General features: G+C 38.3%; 1 protein-coding gene across 3 annotated transcripts in view; it reads left to right on the top strand.

The window, feature by feature from the left end:
• LOC129762160 (probable serine/threonine-protein kinase DDB_G0282963) overlaps positions 1-23,505 on the top strand; it is a 581,734-nt gene that overhangs the window by 464,327 nt on the left and 93,902 nt on the right. The window lies entirely within an intron of this gene.

Genomic DNA, 23,505 nt, shown 5'->3' on the forward strand with positions numbered 1-23,505 from the left:
TATAAAAACCATGTTGATTCGGTGAAATATAATGTTTTGACTGATTGAACATTTTAGTATTGACAATAGATTCAACTAATTTGGGAATACAAGACAATATGGCGATGCCACGATAGTTATTTATGTCAGAACGGTTACCCGATTTGAATATGGGTAGTAGGAATGATTTTTTCCAGACAGAAGGAAATATTGCCAATTTTAGCGATAAATTGACAAGCAAGGACAAAGGATGAACGAAAGCCGATGCCAACTTTTTCAACAACATTGGAGGGATACCATCCGTCCCGGGACCTTTAGAAGAATCTAGACCCTCCAGCGCGATAAAAAGTTCATTAGCGGTAATATAATTAATTGAGACCGAGTTTGCACACTCGGGTAAAAACGAAAAATAATCGTAATCTCGAACCACGTTATTTGTTGTGTAGTTACCTTGGAAAAAAACGGGTGAATTGATTACTAATATCACTATCAATTGATCCAACGTATTCTCCAAATTTCATACTTGATGGAAAATTATTGGATTTCATCTTATCGCTGGCAAAATTAAAAAATTTCTTAGGATCGGATTTAATATTACTTTTCACCTTTCATATTCTAGTGATATTTTCGCATCAAGGTTTTTACAAATATCTTTGTATATGATTAAATTATCCAAAGTTTCGCTGGCTTTGTATCTTTTATGAGCTTTTTGTTTTTTTGTTTTTGAGATTTTTAATATCACGAGTGAACCATACTGGTGTTTTTGAATTTGTATTAAGTTTTTTCTTTCTTGTTGGAACATGTTCGCTTATGATTCTACACAGATTATCATCAAAAATTTCAACAGCTTTGTGTATTTTCCTTTCATCTTTAAGTAGAAATGACCAATTTATATCATTAAGCTTACAATTAATTTGCTCGTAGTCTGCCTTTTTGAAAATTTATCTCAAAATCGCAATCGGCGGGGCGTGTACTTGTGCTATCGATAAATAAAGAGTATTCTATAGCGGTGTGGAATTTTTCATTTTTCCAAAGAGGACATTCAGCTTTCGAAACATGGAAATCTTCTGTGCAATTAGTACACAACAAGTCTAGGAAACAATTTAGTTCATTTGAAATAGGATTGATTTGACAAAGACCTAGTTGGCTTGTTTTATCGAAAATAAGTTGCAATGTCTCATTTTCGCCAACAATCGGGAGTAAGATTGATTCGTTCTCCTCGTCTACAATGAAATCAATTGTATTTTGATTGAAGTCCCCGTAGATATGGATTTTAATATTGGGGTCGAGTTCATCAATAAATGACTCTGCAATATTTAAAAATTTCTCATAAGAATGTTTTTTGGCAAAATTAGGAGGGAAATAGATAGATACAAAAACATGTGTTTGGCCATAAATACATACCTAAACCCATACACCATCAAATTCTTTATGCTGTTCACTAGGAATACGAACTGCGTTTAACAAGGCATTTACAGCAATTACAGCTATAGTTGTGAAACGCAGCTAGTACGCTGCGTTTCACAACTATAGAACCACTCATTTCTTCTGAGTTTCCAGAGATATGCAAGAAGTCGGTTGAATTGAAGTATATAGTGTAAGATATAACAACTATCTTCATCTAAAAAACTGGCTATTTGAACTTTATTGTTGTGTTCAGGCACGAAACATTAAAAAAAACTAAAATTCCAATGTTTCATAACTATAGAACCAGATCGAAAAACTCTCACTCCTTTACAAAGTAAACATCAATTTCACATGAATTACAATAAGTTTCTAATTCGTAGGTTATCTTTAGTTTTCATCCGGTTCAAATAAACCATTCGGGGTGGTTTTGACCAAGGTGTGCCATGTTGTAGTGTGTATCTCGTTCTACGCAGAGGATACTGATCGTTTAAGCTCTTCAAATCACGAATACTGCTTATAATCTGCATTTACTATTCGTACAACCATTGCTCATAAGATCTCGATAGGGTTTTGATCTGGTAAACAGGCTGACCAGACCAGAATCTGAAGCCCTTATTCATTAAACCATGCCTTGACCTTCCGGGTTTTAAGAATTGATGCCAAATTACCCAATTATCACATTGTTTTTTATGTAAAAACAGCAGTAAACGATTCTGAAGTACTTCTTTGCACTTCTGAAAGTTCATTCGTGTTGATGGTAAGCTACCTAAGGCCTATTTGAGCAAATTCTCCCGAAACCATAAAGATCTCATCTTCCAAGCTACGGGTCCAAAAACTAATGTGGAAGCTAATGCCATGGGTTTCACTATTTCAGGAAAACTTCTTTGATATAAAGAAATTCAACTTGAATAGAATTCCTTCATACTGGAAAGAACTTACGGAACGCGTTATGTAATTTTTCAACTCGTAACTTTGCAGGCGGCAGATTGATGGTTTGAGGAAAAAAAATCAAAACGGCCTGGTTCAGATAGCTTTTCATCAACACCAATGTACAATCAGAAGTGCAATGAAGTACTTTAGAATCATTTACTTCTGGTTTTGCATCAAAAACACTATGATAATTGTGTAACATCAAATCAAAACATCCGGAAAGTTAAGGCATTGTTTGATAAATAAGGGCTTCAGATTCTGGACTGGTCAGCCTGTTTACCAGATCAAAACCTTATCAAGATTATGAGGTGTGGTTGTATGAATAGTAGATGCAGATTACAAGCAGTATGAGTGATTTGAAGAGCTCAAACGAGTAGTATTCTCTGCGTAGAACGAGATACACACTACAACATGGCACAGCTTGGTAAAAACCACCCCGAATGGGTTATTTGAACTGATTGAGAACTAAAGATGACCTACGAATTAGAAACTGATTGTAATTCATGTGAAATTGACGTTTATCTTTAAAGGAGTGAGAGTTTTTCGGTCTGGTTCTACAGGGTGACAAAAAAGTCCGGTCACACTTTTTTGGGGTCGCCTGTAGCCTACACGTTGCATCTCTCTGGAGCCATCTATATGTCAAATGAAAGGGCTAACTTTGCTGCCCAATGTGGCAGAGTTTCGTTTCTGTGCAGTTTGTTTACATTGAGCTGTGAGCCATGGCAGAGTTAAGAGCAGCTATTATCGCTGAATATGTGAAAGGGTACAAACCCGGACACATATTCAAACACCTAAAATCGCTCGGAATCAACCGGAAATTCGTGTACCGGACCATAAATCGGTACCTAGAGACCGGAGGCACCGAGGACAAGGCACGATATGGACGACCAAGGTCTGTGAGAACTCCAAGGCTAAAAAAGATTATACGAGACCGGATTCGCCGGAATCCTGCCCAATCTGCACGGAAGCTGGCCAGGGACCTTAAAATGAACCGAGAATCAATCCGCCTGCTTCTGCGCAAGGATTTGAAACTTACACCGTCCAAAAAACAGGTGGTTCATGGGGTTACCAAAGCTACAAAGGAAAAGAGGTACTAACGGTCGCGGGAGTTGCTCGGTTGGCGCGCAGATGACGAGATTATTTTTTCGGACGAGAAGCTGTTCGTTTTGGAGCAAACAGTCAATCGCCAAAATGATCGAGTTTGGAGTGTGAGCCTCCAGCAAGCTCCTGCGGACAAGCTGAACGTTTCCCGGTTCCAAAATAAGACGTCAGTGATGGTTTGGGGAGCCATTTGCAAGAGAGGTAAACTGTCTCTTATTTCTATCGATAAAGGGATCAAAATCAACGCAGCGTACTAAAGGGTGTGTCACATCAAATTGCATCACGGAAAAAACGCTGTAGAAATTTAATTTCTAGGAATTATATATTCAGCTTTCGCTTTAAAATCAGATAAGAGTGTATAGATCACGTTGGCCATGCTTCACTGTCAATTTTTCGTAAATTTGGAAAAATGTCGTCGAACGAAAAAGAGCGTCGTGAATTAATCCTGTACACTCATTTCGAGAATCCGGAGTTGTCACATCGGGACATCGGTAAGATGCTGGGAATCGTCCAATCCACGGTCAGCAGAGTACTAAAACGATACTTCGAGAACCTAACCATCGACCGGAAGGTGGAGAACGGCAAAAATGGATGCTCCGTCAATGAAAAAGATCACAAGCGCGTAGTTAAGCAGTTTAGACGTGATCCGAGAAGTTCGGTCCGGGATGACGCCAATAAGCTGAATTTGTCAAGTTCATTCGTCCAGCGGACCAAGCAGCGGGAGGGCCTGCGTACATACAAGGTTCAGAAGGCTCCTAACCGCGACGAAAGGCAAAACATGGTGGGGAAGACGCGAGCCCGGAAGCTGTACACCGAAATGCTGACGAAGCCGCATTGCCTGGTAATGGACGACGAAACCTACGTCAAAGCGGACTTTCGTCAGCTGCCGGGCCTGTTGTTCTTCTCCGCAGAGGACAAATTCAGCGTTCCGGAGGAGATTCAAGTTTGCCAACAAGTACATGGTGTGGCAAGCGATCTGCTCTTGCGGAAAGCGGATCGCCCGCTTCGTGATGACCGGCACGGTAAACGGGCAGGTTTACCTTAAGGAGTGCCTACAGAAGCGCTTACTACCACTATTGAAGCAGCACGAGGGCCCGACCATCTTCTGGCCGGATCTCGCTTCGTGCCACTATTCAAAGGACGTGTTGGAGTGGTACGAAGCCAACGGGGTCACCTTCGTGCCAAAGAAAATGAACCCGCCCAACGCGCCGGAGCTTCGCCCAATAGAGAAATATTGGGCGATTATGAAGCAGGCCCTCCGGAAGAACCCAAAAGTTGTCAAATCGGAGGCGGACTTCAAAAGAAAATGGATTTCTGTTCAAAAAAAACTACAACCTGACGTTGTACAGAACCTTATGGACGGGGTAAAGAGGAAGGTACGAGCATACGGGCTTGGGCTCGAAGTATGAAAAATGGAAAATGCCAAAAGTTGTTTAATAGTTTTTATTTTACTGTCTAAAATTTTCAAAAGGATCGGTCTACTGGGCGAATTTCTACAGCGTTTTTTCCGTGATGTAATTTGATGTGACACACCCTTTACCTGGACACAGTTTTGAAGAAAAATGTTCTGCCTCAAGCTGAACTATTGTTTAAAGACGATTACTACTGCTTCCAGCAAGATGGCGCCCCATCCCACACCGCAAAGGTTGTTCAGGCGTGGTGTGAGGAAAACTTGACCGATTTCATTTCGAAGAATGAATGGCCTCCGTCGTCTCCGGATCTGAATCCACTGGATTATTTCGTGTGGGGATACATGATGTCGAAGCTGAACGACTATAAAATAACAAATTTGGAGCAATTCAAGCGAGTTATCACGAAAATCTGGGACGAGATGCCGATGGAGCATGTGCGCGCCGCTTGCGACGACTTTCCGAGACGTCTGAAGCTGGTTCGATCAGAGAAAGGTGGTGTAATTCCGAGATATCGTCTGTGAAGTATCTTTATGAGTTACTGAATAAAGCTATGAAAGCCAGATTCAGATGTTCTTCTTATTCTTTGAAATATTGAGATTTTCCTGTGTGACCGGACTTTTTTGTCACTCTGTATAGTTATGAAACAATGAAATTTTTGTTTTGACGTAGGATTACGTCTTCCGGGAACATATTGGGGTACAAATTGAAAATCGCAAATCGAGCACATCGTGAAAATTGTCCAATTTCAAACGCTTATTGCTCAGTCATTTCATGATGGATTGATGAAATTTTTGCGTCAATCGATTCCGGTACTCCATAACAATTTTGTATATTGATTAAAATAATATATGTCATGAAACTAACCATCGAACAATTGAAAAATCTCAACCCTTATCCTAACGGAAATACCCACTTCTGATTGGTCGAAATTGACGACTCATGCGGCGGTTCCCTAACAGAGACATCAAAACCAAGCTGACTAGGGGAAATCAGCATTGCAAATATATGCAAATCGGGGACATTTTTATATTGCTAGTAGGGTGAGTGATACGATTAATTCTAGCAAATTAAATTTAAATTTGGAACTTTAATGTTGGTTGCTTCGTGAAATTTTATATCAATGATCGATCGTGTATTGTGAAAAATTTAGTATAAGTGTAAATGCATAACTGTATATGATAGCAGATGTGTTAAAAATGACTTGATATATGAAACGGTTTATTTAAATTTTTATAAATAAGAACCAAGGTGTGTTCCCGCTCAAGAACGGGTCGCTCGGTTTAAGCTGTCTATTTTGTTGTGTTCATTTTCACTCAAAGAAAGTTAAAATTCGCATTGGGTTGAATAAACACACAGACAGTAAAAATTATAAAATTACCTTTTCCATTTCAAATATGTTTTCTCATTATAAAGTAACATGTTTTTACTGTAAGAAACATTGATAATTGTGTTCGGTATTGATTATTATCTTATATAATATTGATGAGTATTTTTTTTTCTTTATTCATCTCGGCATCTCGTCTAGTGTCACATAGCGCGTTTTTCATCATATCTCATTCCACTTCGGCATCTTCTATCTGATACGCACCATCTACCGACTAATTAGCATCCTTCTGTCATCATCACTCGGTTGTAAACACTGGTGGAGTGAACAAGCAATACCCAACAACCAAACAAAACAGCCCTTTTCAGGGCCACCAAATCATTATCAAAGAGTTCCTATGTCGTGCGGTCGTGTCTCAGACACAACCTTCCTGTGACTTTTTTGAATGTTTCGTGCCTTAACACAAATAAAGTTCAAATGGCCAGTCTTTTAAATGAAGATAGTTGTTATATCTTACACTATATAATTCAATTCAACCGACTTCTTACATATCTCTGGAAACTCAGAAGAAATGAGTGGTTCTATAGTTGTGAAACGCAGTGTACTAGTACTATTCTGAGCCGACAAATTGTCAAGCCATAAAGTTCTTGAATAGAGAAAAAATTGTAAAACAGTCAGGACCGCATTGAACATTTTTATTTAAATCAAGCTCAATCTTTTCAAAAATAAAAAAAACAGAAAAATTATGTTTTAATTAAATAATAATAACATTGGTTGTGTAATTTAATTCGTTCCGTTTCCGTTTCCGTTACAATAGCTCAATACAATAGTGCTATTAATAGTCGACAACGACAGCTGATTCTAGCTGAATCGTGAAGTATCGACATCTGTCAACTAAATATTGTTTTCAATTCATTGAGTTTTGAACAACAAGTCCAATTTTTAATGCGTTTAAATTGTCCAGTTTTGCTGCAAATATGCACCAGGAAGCTTCGGTATTCTGTTTCCATTGGAAAAAAGTGCACCTGAAGCGAATCGAATTCTTGTGTGGAAGTTTATGGAGGCTCTGCACTAGAGTGCCAATGAATGTATGGGAAAAAATTGACTCTAAAATTTAAGTAAGTTACCCCATACAAAATGTTCACCACCTCGGAAAAGCTCCCTATGCCAAATTTCTGCTCAATCGGACTTAAGGGAAAGTGGCGCAAAGCGGTCAAAGTTTGAGTTTTTTTTTTGAAAATCGAAAAATCACCCAAGGGGGAGAGTAAAGGAAACCGGAGTTTTCGAAAAAAAAAAATTTGATGCCAAGTGTCTTAAAATTGCCTGAAACGTCGAGATCTAGTGTCATCTAGAAAATTTTTTTTTGTCAAAAATCGGCACTCTGGGACTTGTTTTTTTTTCGGAATACGAAACGAAAAGTATGGTTTTGGGTGCCAAGCAAAATAGTTATCTCGATTTTTCATTCGGAATTTGCTACGAATTGTTAATTTGCACGATAATATACCCTATGCAAAATATTAGCTCATTCAGACTTCATTTACTGGTGTCAAAAATGTTAAAATTTGAGGTTTTTTTTTGAAGAACGAAAAATCACCGAAAATCGAGGTTTCACAAAAAAAATTATAGAAGGTTGTGTCCAAGATACGACCGCATTGTTGACGTAGAACTACGCTGTTATTTTATATAAGTCGCTTGTTTATACCTTCGGATATTATTCTACAATGCTTTGAAATTTTCGAAACAACTGCTTGGTAGAATAATCTTTGAAATGATTTTTCATTGTAGAATCAGTTGACGATAATTGATTGATGATTCATTCTTGCCCTCGCAAATCAATAAACTAGCTGATCGTATGTCGCAATTTATTTCATGTCAATGCGTTGAAAATTTACCTCGAACGCTATTCCGGTGGCCTTTTTCGCAATTGACATAGACTCGGCTACAGTCGATTATATACATGTTACACCAGCACCATTATTCCACATCTCATAACTACATCAATATAGCTTTGGCACCGAATAAAAACAACAACAATGACAACACTCGCAAGTATCAAATATCATGCTACAAGTTATTTAGTATTGCCTCTAAGCAATCGCACCTCTAGGCATCGTTCGAACAACGTAAACCAAGCGCAATACATTGGTGGCTTGAAGCTACTAGGAATACAAATACTTCTCATAATTTTGCGCTATTCTCAGAAGAAACGCTTTTGTTAATATTACTGGCCTCAAAAAAAGTTGCATTACTTTCTCATGCTCGAGAGAATCGCAGCTATCATCCTTAGTGGAGGAATTTTTGCAACTGGTAAGCGAAACCTAATCACTTACAAAACTCCAGAACGACATTTACTTTCTTGGTGACTAAACAAGCGAAATAAACTCTTTTTGTTAATATCAACAAACTCGAAAACAGTAGCAATGCTTCATTATGATCAATATCAGTGCAAATGCAATCCTAGTTGAAGGCAGTTTTGCGACTGGCACGCGAACCTGAATAACTTATAACATTCCAGTAAGACATTCAAGATGCTTGGTATTCCCCAAATATTTTTTTCGGAGCATAACCTTAACGCCTGCTTCGCCATAACGTCAGTTTATTGCATTGATGCATTCTCAAAGGCACCAAAGAAGCCGTTTACATTTTCGACCGACGCGCCGAAATCGCCTACTTCGCTGTTGTTCGATGCGGTGTCACACTCGCGAAGGCTCGGTTCAGTGCGAGCGCTTTTTACTGCACCAACATCGCGTGCATCATTAGATGACTCTTGCCTCGAAATTTCATTGCCCCTGGCAATGCGTTTGTTTTTTTCAGGGCTCGAGCCTGCCTTCCTCTTCTTGCTGCCAATCACACACTACGCGAAGCGTTCAATGTACGACGCGGGAAGAAAAACACACGACACGAATAACGAATAACGAACAGAAAAAGCAAACGACGATATCCAAGTTGGATTACCACTGGTGGGGTCCAATCTTAGATCGAAGCGCAGCGAAAGCAAAGTGAACTGGATTGCTCAACAGTCCGATGCCGAATGAAAGTTTGCCTCAGCGAGATCCACTGTTTATACTCAAGGCAAATATTCCCCTTCATTCTTCTACTTTTCCTTTGTTCACGGCGACTTTAAATCCTACGATTTCCCTCTCATTGATCGTCGATAAGTTGCTCGTTATTGACAGCTCTGTTCGGGAAAGCACACAAATGGCCTAAAGTTTTCATGAATTTTAACCATTTACAAACCAGGGGATTCCAATGTATAGCATATTAAACAAATCTTAGGGAATTTCCGATTCTTTTAGTATGTAAATCGCTAAAATCCGTTCGCGGCAAAAATAGTTATTAACGTTAACTTTATTTCATAAAAACGTGACCTGTTTTCTGATTTGGTACTTAATGAAAGACGTAGTTCTACGTCAAAAATGTTTGATGCCAAATGTCTTAAAATTGCATTACTCGTTGAGATTGAAAAAATATTTTTTTTCAAAAATCTATTTTTTAAAATCTATTTTGTTTTTTTGACAAAATTTTTTTCGAGATAACTGTAAATCTCGACGAGTAATGCAATTTTGAGACAAAAAAATTATTGTTTTAAACCTCGATTTTCGGTGATTTTTCGTTTTTCATAAAAACTCAAATTTTAACGTTTGTGACACCAGTAAATGAAGTCCGAATGAGCTAATATTTTACATAGGGTATATTATTGTGCAAATCAACTTTTCGTAGCAAGTTCCGAATGAAAAATCGAGAAAACTATTTTTATTGGCACCCAAAACCATACTTTTCGTTTCGTATACCGAAAAAAAGTCCCAGAGTATCGATTTTTGAAATTTTTTTTTTCGAGATGACACTAGATCTCGATGTTCATGCAATTTTAGGACATTTGGCATCAAAAAAAAATTTCGAAAACCCCGATTTCCTTTACTCCCTCTTGGGTGTAATGAGCTGATACTTTGCAGAGGGTGTTTTTTCGAGGTGGTAAACATTTTTATGGGGTAACTTTTTGAAACTCGAGATGACCATTTTCATTGACACCCTACTGTACATCTATCGGGTATTGTCGTCTGCTATTGGTTGATAACCTTCCGCACCGCGGATAATCGGAGTTCTACTATGTTGAGAACAATCAGAGCATACTCAGGGATTTCGAATATCGTTATAAATTCAATTCAAGCTAAACTACTGTCTGAAGGACTCTTAAAATGTAACTTGTCTTCAATAATTTAAATGTGTTTCAACTGTATCCAGTACCGACATTTATAGTTTTTCAAAAGGATGCAACATAATCGTAGCGTACTTTTGGTATAAGAGCAAGTTCAAAACAAACAGAGTCCAAAACAACACTCATTTTTCGATCAGCAAGGTTAACGAATTGCTAAAGATCGGCGTTGATGGATTTAGTGGATTTGTGAATCACACCAAGAGGTACATGCAATAGGTATCTATGCGAGTTGCGCAGCAGAATCTAATCCAGAGAGCACCATGTGTGTTCGCTTCACCTTCACTTTCCATTGTCTAGAATACTTCTTCTGTTTATATGTTCCATTTTTGTTTTCTATAATAGTAATGGAAACTGTCAACGCTCAGCTAATCCCTTTCAGTAGTATCTTTAAAAAAAACAAAATCTCACAATCTTTTGTCAGCCAGAATGAGTCGCTTTCTACCCATTTACAACAATACAAAACACCTTCTGTATCCTTCTCGAATTGCTCAGTTATTATCGTCTCTGGGAATCGCTTCTCCCAATCCTTCCAATTCTATTCGGATCCTATTCGTAGAGCCTAATTCCATCACAATATTTTACCAAGACGAATCCAGCCCATTTTTTCCCTTTGGATCGAATTTTGTTGCTATCCGTGCCATGGGCGGAAGAATCGGACAAAAACAAGATCATCTTCACACAATTATGGGCAGAGATAAAAAGCTGAAAAAAAAGCGTCTTACCTAATGTGGGCCGAGCTCGAATAAACCGTTCCGGCCGTGTGTGATGCCGGAGGTTATTTGACTAGAAAGGGCTCAAGGAGAAGGGAGGTAGAACCAAATAGAAGGGAAGGACAGTGGCAGAGGGTAGCATAATAGCTACAGATGTGTGATGGATAATTTTCGGCAGTAAAAACTGTTTTGATGTGAAGGAAGATTACGTTATATTCCAGTGCATAATGACAAGTTGCTTGAAGCTTAACCAAATTTTAAACGGCTCAGAGCAACTCCGGAAAGTCTCATCAAGGAGCCACAACATTGCGAGCTGTTTGAGAGTCTGGAAATCATTTAACGATTTCAGCGCACCGAAACAAAAGAAACAAGAACTTTTAAAGCTCTTGTGCGTGTTCAAAACTTTGAAGAACGATTACTCCTAACTTCACCGTGTATCCAGGGGAAAACACCCGGTGCAGACATTTGTTTGCACGTCCTCTGTACACACTCTTCACTCTTCATTCACACACACAAGCTCGCGCCCTGAAGCTCATATATCAATTTGCTTCCTTTCCAAGTAATATAAATTATTTAAATTATGTGTCGCCGTCGGCAACGAGCAAACTTTCCACATTCTCACTGCAACACAACACTGCCTGGCGAGGAGTGAAAAAATCCATCACCCATCCAACCACCCACCCACCTTCTGTGAGCGTGGGGCTTGGGGGAGGTGCCGGCTAGGCGGAGGTGGTGCTGAGAGTATCGAAGGATTTATTCTAACTTGAGCATGGATTCGGGTTTGTGGTTGGCAGAGATGCAAGATTCGTTTCCGTGTAAGTTAGACCATGTTTGTTTCGCATCCACGGATTTCTATGGATTTTTACAAATTTGTAATAAAACCGACTTCCGACTTTTGTCTCAAATTTCTAACACTTAAGCTTTGTTGGCCATTAAAAAGCGTCTCATTACTCAAAATGGTACTGTTTCGCGAGGATAATATGATTTTGAAGGCAATATAGTCTTTTCTGCACCTAAACACAATGAAATTGGTTTGCAAATGGCACACAACCAACAATTGTTTCAATTATATTTGACTCAAACTCCTAACAGCAAAAATGCGTAAGAATTTTGTGGCATGATTAGTCTTATCCACAGGATCTGCGGGTATTAAAGAAGGACTTTTATGTTGCAGTTTATTTTTGGGAATTGAACATGGATCAGGAAAAGTTTCATAATCAATGGTGCTCGGAGACGTTTTGTTCTTTCGACCTTCGGTTTCGACCTTTTTCATAGCTTTACTTCAGGAATTATTTATTTTATTGTCGTTTTAATTGAAAACATGAGAAAAAAATCCTTTTACTTCCGATGGTTTGCGTGTTTGATTTACGATTTGCGATAAAAGGGCTTACAAATGACGTTTTCTAACACCGACGGAAATTGAATCATGCGTCAAAACTTGATTCCTATTACGAACATTACTTTAATTCTAATTTCAATGATGCTTTCCTCATTAAAGATCATATATTGATCCATTTATAGTAAATTCTTCTCTTTTCTAGCAGTTGACACCAAAACGGCACACCAAACAGTGAAAACAACTACAAAAATTGAAAAAATTATGATGCTTGTCTTTTGCGAAATCTTCTAACGCAAACATTTTATTGCTAGTTTTGACCGACAGTTTTTTTGTAAATGCTTGGTATTATAAACTGTAGAGAGTATCGTAAATGATATTATACGGAAGTGTATACCTCATAGTATGTCTGGGCTTTAATTATTGAATTATTTGGAACGTTAGACCTTAATACGTTTACATTTTAAAATGAAGTGTTCGGAATTTGAGATTGTTCGAAATGTAAGTCGAAATGGTACATACTTTTGTGTGCAAGGGCTCTAAATACGAATATTAGTTTTAACTAGACTGACGAAATAGTGCAGGAATAAAAACGGGGCACGTAAACACAAAAAATAAATAAGAAGGCTTAATATTTTTTAAATGTATTTTATTGAGTGAATAAAACCGAGTATAAAACTAAACTATCAAACATTCTTAGATGATTCTGAGATGAAAGAAGCAATGAAAAGACTGCGAAAAAGATTATGATTTGAGGTAATTTTATCATAGAATTTGTCACATTCCAGATCAAAGTTCTGTTTGACAACTGTCATATCATTTTCGGTTTAAAGATTTCGTCGTGACTTTTCCGTTATCCAAATCATTAACATAGTGGAATAATCCTTTTAACTGAAGCGGTACTACCAGCCAAACACAAAATATAATCAGTAGACTCCACGAAAATATTTGCACATAGAACCATTCCAAATGAGATCGCCCTAAAAACGCAGATTTTAAAAACATGTATTTTTGATTCGAATTGAAGTTTATATTCCATTTGGGTTGCAGGAAATATGAGTTTTCCACAGTAATTGGGATTTTTTTGACTCAAGTGTAACTTTTGAAAAGAGCGTATCGTTTTTAGAAAAAAAAGATTTTCGATAATTTATATCTCAAAAACGATGAGTCGTACCGCAATAGTGTCCTAGAGTTATAGAGCATTGATGTTTAAACTTGAAAAAAATTGGTGCTTTAATTTGCAATATCTCAAGTATGCATTTTTTTTTTCATATAAAACAGAAGTCATGTAGAAAATTGAACGATTGAAAATCAAACTATTTTTGACGAACTTTGAGGAACAACAATGTTTTATGAATTTTCAAAACATAGAATTTTTGTATGTTAACAATCAATTTTAGCCACAAATTATTAATCCTAATGGGATTTAAACAAAAAAAACTCTTTATCTATCTCCGTCTAAATGCAGCCATTATCGAGATATTTTAAAAAATATTTCTAATTTATTGTCTTTTTCTACATTACTGCTATTCTATATGAAAAAAATAAAAATAAAATAACAATGCACATTTTAGATATTGCAAATTAAAGTTTTTTTCCTAAATTAAAAAAGAGTACTATTATTTTTCCTCAGTGTATATTGTTTTCATGTTTAAACATCTTTCTAAGACACTATTTCGATACGACTCATAATTTTGAGATATCAATTATCCAAATTAAAATTATAAATTATCTTTCTAAAATCGATACATCCTATTGGAAAGTTACACTTGAGTCAAAAAATTCCCAATTGCTGTGGAAAACTCATATTTCCTCCAACCCAAACGGAATACAATTTTCATTCGAATCAAAAATACTCACTTTTTGCCTTTTGTCGATTTCACCTGGAATTGGTCCATAACGATACGCAACTGGTACGGGGTATTTGTTCCACCTTTTCATCTAATTAATTATAATTCCTGTAATTTATACAAACGGGAACTTTTACATAATTTTTTTTTTCACTTTGAATTTCTGACCCTTCCGGAATGGTCTTCAATATAATACTGTGATGTTTTTCCCAGACAAGTCTTACGTTTTGCTTTATACTCCAACACAGTATCGTAAAAATTTCCCATGGTTTTAAGAAATTTACCCTCCTGTATTTCACCTGAATCAACTAGTTTTGATTTAGGACTGCGTCTTTCAGTAAGAGTGCCAAATCCGAAAACATGACACATTTTAATGAAATGGTTTTAACTTTAATATCTATTTTTACTGCGAGCGGATGTCGATGATTTTCATAACCGTCGATTTAGAAATTCTCTAAGAATAATTTAATATGTCATATATTATGTTTCCATAAGGGTTTTAGTTGGCAAAAAATTAAAGCATACTCATATTCCCACATATTTATTTTATGAATTTCTGTGCTCATCTCTACCCGTACTTTCTACCGAGGAACGAGTGTGGCTACACTTAGGTTTAATTTTTATATACCGCTGCGAAAAATACGTGTGTAAATTGCTCACTCCAAATATAAATGCAGCGTTCGATCGTAGAGAAAATATTGCCAATTTACCCCTCCCGTTTATAATTTATCGGGCATTAATATGCCATTCACGATTTCTAATACTCAGTCTCGCACCAACTAGCGAACAGTCGGCAGTCTCTTCTTATGCTGAGATGTCACACACAACGGTTTTGCTCGATACAAAAATAAAAAGAACAAAATTACTTTTGAAAATAATCGATCAGTCATTGCTACGAAAAGATCCTTCCACAGACATTTTATATCATTGCACGCGCCAAATCGGTTCCAAATGCCGAAACGGCTCAAAATGTGTATACTTTAACCTTTGGAGAGAGTTAGTATAGCACATTGGATTCCCTTGGATTGGCAACCACCTAATACCGAAAGTTCTGCTTGTTTGCAACCACACTCAGGCGATAGCGATCTTCATCATTGCGCATGGAAACAGCGTATAGAGCAGCGGTACTGATCCTTCTATCCAGATGGGTCACAAACATATGTTACTCATGGCTTTGCGAGCCGCAAAAAAAAGACAAAGAAATAAGGGTGGTGTTCAAGATACGACCGTGCTGTTAACGTAGGACTACGAAATCATAACCGGCGACGAACATATTCTGAAGTTCTTCATACAAACTTTTGATAGCACTGACCGATGAATGAATGCTTCCATTGAGTGAGGGACGCAAACGTTTCGTGAAGCAATAAAACGATTATTTGAGCAGATTTTCAAATCAACTCTCAGAATTAACATGTACCTGTCGGACTCGACTATCCGGAGTATTGTTTTTTTTCACTCCGGATAATCGAGTCATTAAGAAAAACGAATTTTCTCTCGGTAAACGTAATATATTTATGATATTATGACTTGTTATGATTATTATGACTTATTTATTGAACAGTTTTATCTAGCTCAACCCGTTTGTATGTTTGTGACATTGTATCTTTGTAACTTTGTCTGTAGCGCTATACCACATTAATAGAAATTTAACCCCCTTCCTGTTGGCCGATTGATCTAAAATTTGGAACTCATCTTCATTTTTGGTGTCATTATTAAATTGCGTATTCCATGATCTTAAAAGTCCAAGATGGCGGTCGCTACAAAATGGCGGATTACATATTTTCTCAGAACCGCTTCAATGTTGGTATTGAATTGAAGGGCTTGACTAGTAGAGCACAGTTATTTATGAAAATGTAAATCCAAGATGGCGGCCGCTACAAAATGGTGGATCACATATTTTATGAAAACCCCATCAATATGTATATCAAATGTAAGGGATTGACTAGTGGAACACAGTTATTTATGAAAAATGCTAATCCAAAATGGTGCCATATATATTTTTTTCACAAGCCCATCAATATGGATATCAAATGAAAGGGATTGACTGGTAGTACACAGTAAATCATGAAAAATCCAATCTGAAATCCATCTGAAATACATCGCTTCTAACATGTGCATTTAAAAAATACTAATTTCGGTAGGCGATAAAAAAAACTACAAAATATATCTCAATGGGACGAATTTTCCTTCAATCCTACGTTTATTGGGCTTTCTACAAATGGAGTGGATCCTTTCAAATTGATTTGCAGCCTCATCGAAAAATGTGAAACAACTACGTCCGATACCTCTCGTTCGTACTGCTAGTTTCTACCCAGAGTGCAGAGAAGTTGGACATCGTGAAGCGCTTCGTGTCAACCGAGCATAGCCGATCCGGCTTTTTCAACATCCTCTTTTTCCGGGAGAATGGCAAGAATGTCGGAAAGAAACCTGGTTCTGATCTTCCGACAGTGCTGCACAACCGTAAAATGCAGCAGAAGCTGAAGAGGGAGACCGAATGCTACAGCCTCATCGTCCCGCGCCTTGGGCCGGGAGGTCGAATCAACCGTTGGCCGGAACTGTGAACACGTACATGGCTAAAATGGACATTTTTATGCGGAAGCGTCAGTCTAGGCCGGCCGTGTATGAGCAGCAGGCAATCACCCAGAAAGAGCGGCTGAAGATATATGTAGTACCAAAGTGCGCCTACCCTCCCAAAGTCCCCCAGCTACGATCGATAGAAAATTACTGGGCGAAACACAAACGGAGGATCTATTGCAATAATTTTGTGGTTAAACAGAGAGGCAGCTGATCGCCAAGGCCACGAAATATCTAAAAGAACATGCTGACATTTATCTTTTCATCGATCATGGCTAAGGTTCCGATCACCTACCGTAAGACTGTCCGGCAGTGCGTTGAATCAATTTTTTAAAAGTATTAAGACTTGGATGTAGCATCCAAGGAAAATTTGGTCTATTGAATTATATTTTGTATTTGTTTCTTCCATCGCCATCCGAAATAAGTCCATTTCATGAAACGCATACGTTAGCCTTGAAAAATACCAATTTGGAAAACTGATCTTAGCTCTCGGCTTTGGAAACCCCGCTGCAGTCTGGTTGCTGATGACTGATGAATTGTGAATGCTGCGAGATCGCAAATAGCTTGTTTATCTCATTAAATTGGAAACGAGCGGTGCTTGAATTGGAATATTTGCTATTTATATATCATGAAAACCAAGTTGATTGCCTTGGTAAAACGATATGTCAAAATCAGCGAGTCAAAACCACTAATTCCATTGCTCACCTAATGAACAAATATGTTTACAAACACATCCAGTGTATTCCGGAAAAAATCCCGTAGGTTTGGCATCTCTCGCTCTTGGTGAAGTTTAAAGTAGATCCTGCGGGACGCGTGCAACACTTGAACTACAGATGGGAAAGCCCCAATAACTTACCATACATCATTGAGGAAAACAATGATGATCAAATAAGTTGAGCGGAAAGCACACGAAACAGCAAGCAAGTGGCTGGATGTCCCCGCGGGAACGGGATGCAGCGGCGAGAGTTTGTCGAAAGGAGAAGCACATCAAATTTGATTTAATGCGTTTACGTACCCTCACTCTCTCTTCAAACCTGCCGCATTCCCAGCAACAAGGTTATGCGCCCCGGAGCATATTAAAGTGGATTTACACACCATTGCCATCATCATCATCATCGTCGCTGCGAGAGAACCACGGATTCCAGTTCTCGGCATGCCGTCGTCGACTTGAACCGACCTGGACAGGAACCGTGCGTGGGTTTGTGTGCTGCGGCAACAAGAATCCAGGCCCACCGTTCAAAACGGCACATCACACATGAGCATAATATCGCAAACACTTCATCTCTGCCAAACAATAAAATAATCATAATAAAAAAAAAAACGCAACTTGAGGAAAGTGTCGGGAAATTTCTCGGCCGGGTGTATGTGAGGTTAACCGCAACAGCAACGCGCCTCGGCTGTGGGACAATCACTGTGTAAGCTCCGCTTCCAACGGGGCCTCGTGGTGTATTCGCCGGGGAAGTGAATGAATTGAGCATTAGATCCGAATAACATTTCGTTTCAAATTTAATTTTAGTGATTGTGAGAACGAAGCGAGATTTATGGTTGCATACGCAGGGCGGATATGCCTTCGACAGGGGGGCGGGGGAGGTGGTGAACAGGGCACATGGAAGTAGCGTCAATTTAATTTCAGCCAGAGGAAAAGGGAACATCTCGAACTACGCGGAGTGCAGGAAACGGTTGGAAGAAGGAGAACAAATGTCTTCGGAGTGGCTCCAGAGTTGGCCGATACGATCGTCGTAAAGTTGTTGGAATTTGCTCAAATAAATAATGGTCGGGTTGAAGTGTAGATGAAATCGGGACTAGCTACACACAAACAATGACTGTTCGTGCTTGCCAAGATGAAGTACTTGGTTTTATTAATTTGCGGTTTGCCAATTGCTGCGGTTCGCGCCTGTGGGAAAACCGGTGTTTAGTGCCCTCTTTAGGGAAGGGGTTAATAGCGGAAGTGAGAAACTAATTGCGAGATCGGGAAGATTGAGTCAACTAGTCAAAAGGGAAATTATCGTGGGATGTAGCGCTGTAAGTGAACTTAGAAGGAGTGGACATGTTTCTATCATTTGAATGTATCAATTCAACCAGCTAGTGGCGAGTATCCGCGACGATGACTTACGATTTCTTACGATACGACATAATTTTTTACGAGGTAAACTACTCTCTATCAAATTAGACGACTGTATTAAATGCCTAAAATTCGAATGGAAATTTTTTATTAAATTTCTTGAAGTATGTTGTCCTGATCATGCACTCTATAAAATTTCAGATTTTCCCACTAAAAGTAACTTTTATAATATTAAGTTATCACACCCATATTTCGTACGAGATTTCATATGTACATGTTTTCAATTTTTTTTTTGTTTTCTAATTTGCAAATTTACAGATTTTAGATTTTCAGATTATCAGATTTGAAATTACGAATACACTCGACAAAAAATTGGAAAAAAATTGAAATTATGAGGTGATTTTTGAAATGCTGTAACATCGTGAAAATGCAACGCAAAAAGATCATCATCATTTTGTCATTTAAAAGCTTGAGCTTTCAAATTTTGGAATATTTTGTGGACAAGTTTTAATCTTGATGATTGTAGATATAGTGGACAAAAATTTGAGGTAGAAATAAAACAAATGTATTTCTTTATGTTTTTTTATTCAAATTTTTTTTCAATTTTTTTGCGTAGGCAGTTTTTTCAATAGCGAAGGCAGTTTTGAAAGCTCCAATAAATATTGTATAGGGTGATTTTGTTGCTTTGACAAAAAAAATATAGGAGGTTGTGTCCAAGATACGACCGCATTGTTGACGTAGAACAACGCTGTTATTTTATATAAGTCGCTTATTTATACCTTCGGATATTATTCTATAATGCTATGACATTTTAGAAACAACTGTTGCGTTGTTGTTGAAAGTTGCATTACTTTTTCATTCTCGAGAGAAGCGCAGCTGTCACCCTTAGTGGAGGAAGTTTTGCTACTGGCAAGCGAAACCTAATCACATACAAAATTCCAGAACGACATTTACTTTCTTGGTGACTATACAAGCGAAATAAACTATTTTTGTTAATAACCTCGAAAACAGTAGCAATGCTTCATTATGATCAATATTAGCGCAAATGCAATCCTAGTTGAAGGCAGTTTTGCGACTGCTACGCGAACCTAAATAACTTATATCATTCCAATAAGACATTCAAGATGCTTGGTATTCTCTAAATATTTTTTGGCACACAACCTCAACGCCTGCTTCGCCATAATGTCAGTTTAATGCATTGATGCATTCTCAAATGCACCAACGAAGCCCTTATGATGACGGAGAACGAACAATGTTAACTGCTTGGAAAAAGACTGAATTATGCCACACAGCTTGTACTCTGCCCATGGATGCGAATTCGCTGATGAGTTTGTCAAGAGCGGCCACCTTCACCACCAGCGGGAGGAGCTTGATTTTGGTTGCTGCCTGGGTAACGGCGTTTACATTTTCGACCAACGCGCCGAAGTCACCTATTTCGCTGTTGTTCGATGCGGTGTCACACTCGCGAAGGCTCGGTTCAGTGCGAGCGCTTTTCACTGCACCAACATCGCGTGCATCATTAGATGACGCTTGCCTCGAAATTTCATTGCCCCTGGCAATGCGTTCGTTTTTTGCAGGGCTCGAGCCTGCCTTCCTCTTCTTCGTGCTCATCACACACTACACGAAGCGTCCAATTTATGACGCGGAAAGAAAAACACAATACGAATAACGCGAAAAACTAACAGAAAAACCAAACGACGATATCCAAGTTGGACTACCACTGGTGGGGTCCAATCTTAGATCGAAGCGCAGCGACAGCAAAGTAGAGATGTGCCATCCGCTCATGAGCTGTTCATTCGAATCGCTTCATCATAGTGAGCAGATTCGGATCGGCTCGCAATCAAAAAAACGCAGCTCATCAGCTCATTACGGAGCTGGAGTTGATGAGCTGTTGAGCTGATGAGCTGCTGAGCTGATGAGCTGTTGAGCTGCTGAGCTGATGAGCTGCTGAGCTGATGAGCTGTTGAGCTGATGAGCTGAAGAGCTGTTGAGCTGAAGAGCTGTTGAGCTGAAGAGCTGTTGAGCTGCTGAGCTGTTGAGCTGTTGAGCTGCATAGCTGTGGAGCGCAAAAGCTGCAGAGAGTGTGAATTGCGAGACGCGAAAGGATTTTTCGTCTCTCGCGCTTCATGGCATGACGTCAGTTTGTTTTCGTGTATCCCTCTTCGTACTTTAGCTTTAGCAGCTTTAGCTTTTTGAAGATATTCAATCGTTCGTTACTTCATTAAACTTTTCTTATATGGCCAAACAAAATAATACACATTATTATATGCTTGTAAATAAATTTAATATATTACATTGTAATTTAAACATTACTGTGGAAACACATACATTTATTTCCGCGTGCTGAATCAAAACAATTCAGAAAACCACCCGGCATAAATGTTGATGATTGATACTGGTCCTTTTGTTACCTTTGGGATCGCGAATAATTATTTCTCGTTGCACCTATTAGTGGATTTATTTTTATATCCTTGGATGCAAAAAAAATCTCGATGGTTTTTTTCAAAAAACGTTGTCTCGGCCAATATTCCTGGAGGCATTCTATTTGGCTACTGCTGGTTTTTCTGTTGTTTAAGTTCAGCATATCCTAAGCATCTTCTATGTTGGATTTCAGCATTCAGTATTTGTTGTATATTATATTATTAGAATTCATATCAGTTTTAGTTTTTGTACAATTAGGAATTAAATTCGTTTATTTTTTGCTTTCCGTCTATAAAAAAAATGAACACTATGCAATGTCCCATGGTGATTACGTTTCATATGCAATTGTGTGGACAACTGCAAAATTCAACTGAGCTGAAGAGCTGTTCCAAATGAGCAGCTCACTTGTATGAGCTGAACGGCTCTGAGCCGCTCACCATGATGAGCTGATTTGCCCATCTCTACAGCAAAGTGAACTGGATTGCTCAACAGTCCGATGCCGAATGAAAGTTTTCCTCAGCGAGATCCACTGTTTATACTCTTGGCAAGTATTCCCCTTCATTCTTCTACTTTTCCTTCGTTCACGGAGACTTGCAATCCTACGATTTCCCCTCCGTTAGTCGTCGATAAGTTGCTCGTTATTGACAGCTCTGTTCGGGAATGCACACAAATGGACAGAACAAATGTATGGGAAAATGGAAACGCCTGAAGTTTTCATGAATTTTAACCATTTACAAACCAGGGGATTCCAATGTATAGCATATTAAACAAATCTTACGGAATTTTTGATTAGTTTAGTGTGTAAATCGTCAAAATCCGTTCGCGGCAAAAATAGTTATTAACGTTAACTTTATTTCATAAAAACGTGACCTGTTTTCTGATTTGGCACCCTTAATGAAAGACGTAGTTCTACGTCAAAAAATATTCAAATTTTTTGCACCGATTTCAAGAATGTGGCTAAAACGATTTTTTTTTCGGAAAATCTTCTGTAAATCTGCAAATATTGCAGTAACTTCTAATGTTTCGATCGATCAAAGTTTGTAGTAAACTGGAGGAGCAGGTGCATGAAGAAGAGAAATAAGGAACCGTTCATTCCGAGGCTACGCATAGTTTTTTGCACTTTTGGTACAATTCGTGATGAAGTGTTCCTTTAATGTACACAAAAAATTCGATCAGATAAAAAAAGATTGCCAAACGTATCAGTGTGAAACGTCCACAGGGATTTTGGAGATACACTAGGCTAAATTCATCTCATCTTCATGTGTTGATTTTTTTACGTAGAACTACGTCTTTCATTAGGGGGCCAAATCAGAAAACAGGTCACGTTTTCATGAAATAAAGTTATCGTTGATAACTATTTTTGCTGCGAACGGATTTCGGCGATTTACATACCACACGAATCGAAAATTCTCTAAGATTTGTTTGATATGTTATACATTACTATCCCATATTATGTATATATTTTGAATTGATGAAAATTGCAAGCAATCTAATTTCCCCATACATTTGTTCTGTCATTTGTGTGCTTTCCCGAACAGAGCTGTCAATAACGAGCAACTTATCGACGAGCAACGAAGGGGAAATCGTAAGATTTAAAGTCTCCGTGTACAAAGGAAAAGAAGAAGAACAAAGGGGAATATTTGCCTAGAGTATAAACAGTGGATCTTGCTGAGGCAAACTTCATTCTTCGTGAGGACACCGACTGGACAACAACGTTGCTGGGCGAGCTGGACGGCGAGGGATCGAATGGTTTTCTCAAGGCAATGGGGGTGGAGGAGTAATATGAGGAAAGAGTAGAGTTTTCCAAGGGCCTTTTTGAAGAGTAAAGACGAATGAACTGAATAATTTTAAAGTCTCTTTGATTCAACGAGGAATGAAAGGAATGGCAAGTATCGTTCAGTATCGTTCTAGATACGAAACAATGAACATCGCTTGTTCTTCCTTGTTTTGCGCCATCACATGTCTTCGTTTATGACTGAGCTGTGGACGCGACCAAATTACTCACTCGCTGATGTCTTTGGCATTGCAATCAATGCATCCAACTGACGCCATTGCATTATTGTTTTGAGCAACACAATTGTGAGGGAAATCATCAAGCAAGGCTATCGTCAATTCACCAAAAAAAATAATGTTCTGGAATTTTGTATGTGATTTGGTTTCGCGTGCCAGTAGCAAAACTTTTT

This window comes from Toxorhynchites rutilus, chromosome 1 (assembly GCF_029784135.1).
Source record: "Toxorhynchites rutilus septentrionalis strain SRP chromosome 1, ASM2978413v1, whole genome shotgun sequence".
NCBI lineage: Eukaryota > Metazoa > Arthropoda > Insecta > Diptera > Culicidae > Toxorhynchites > Toxorhynchites rutilus.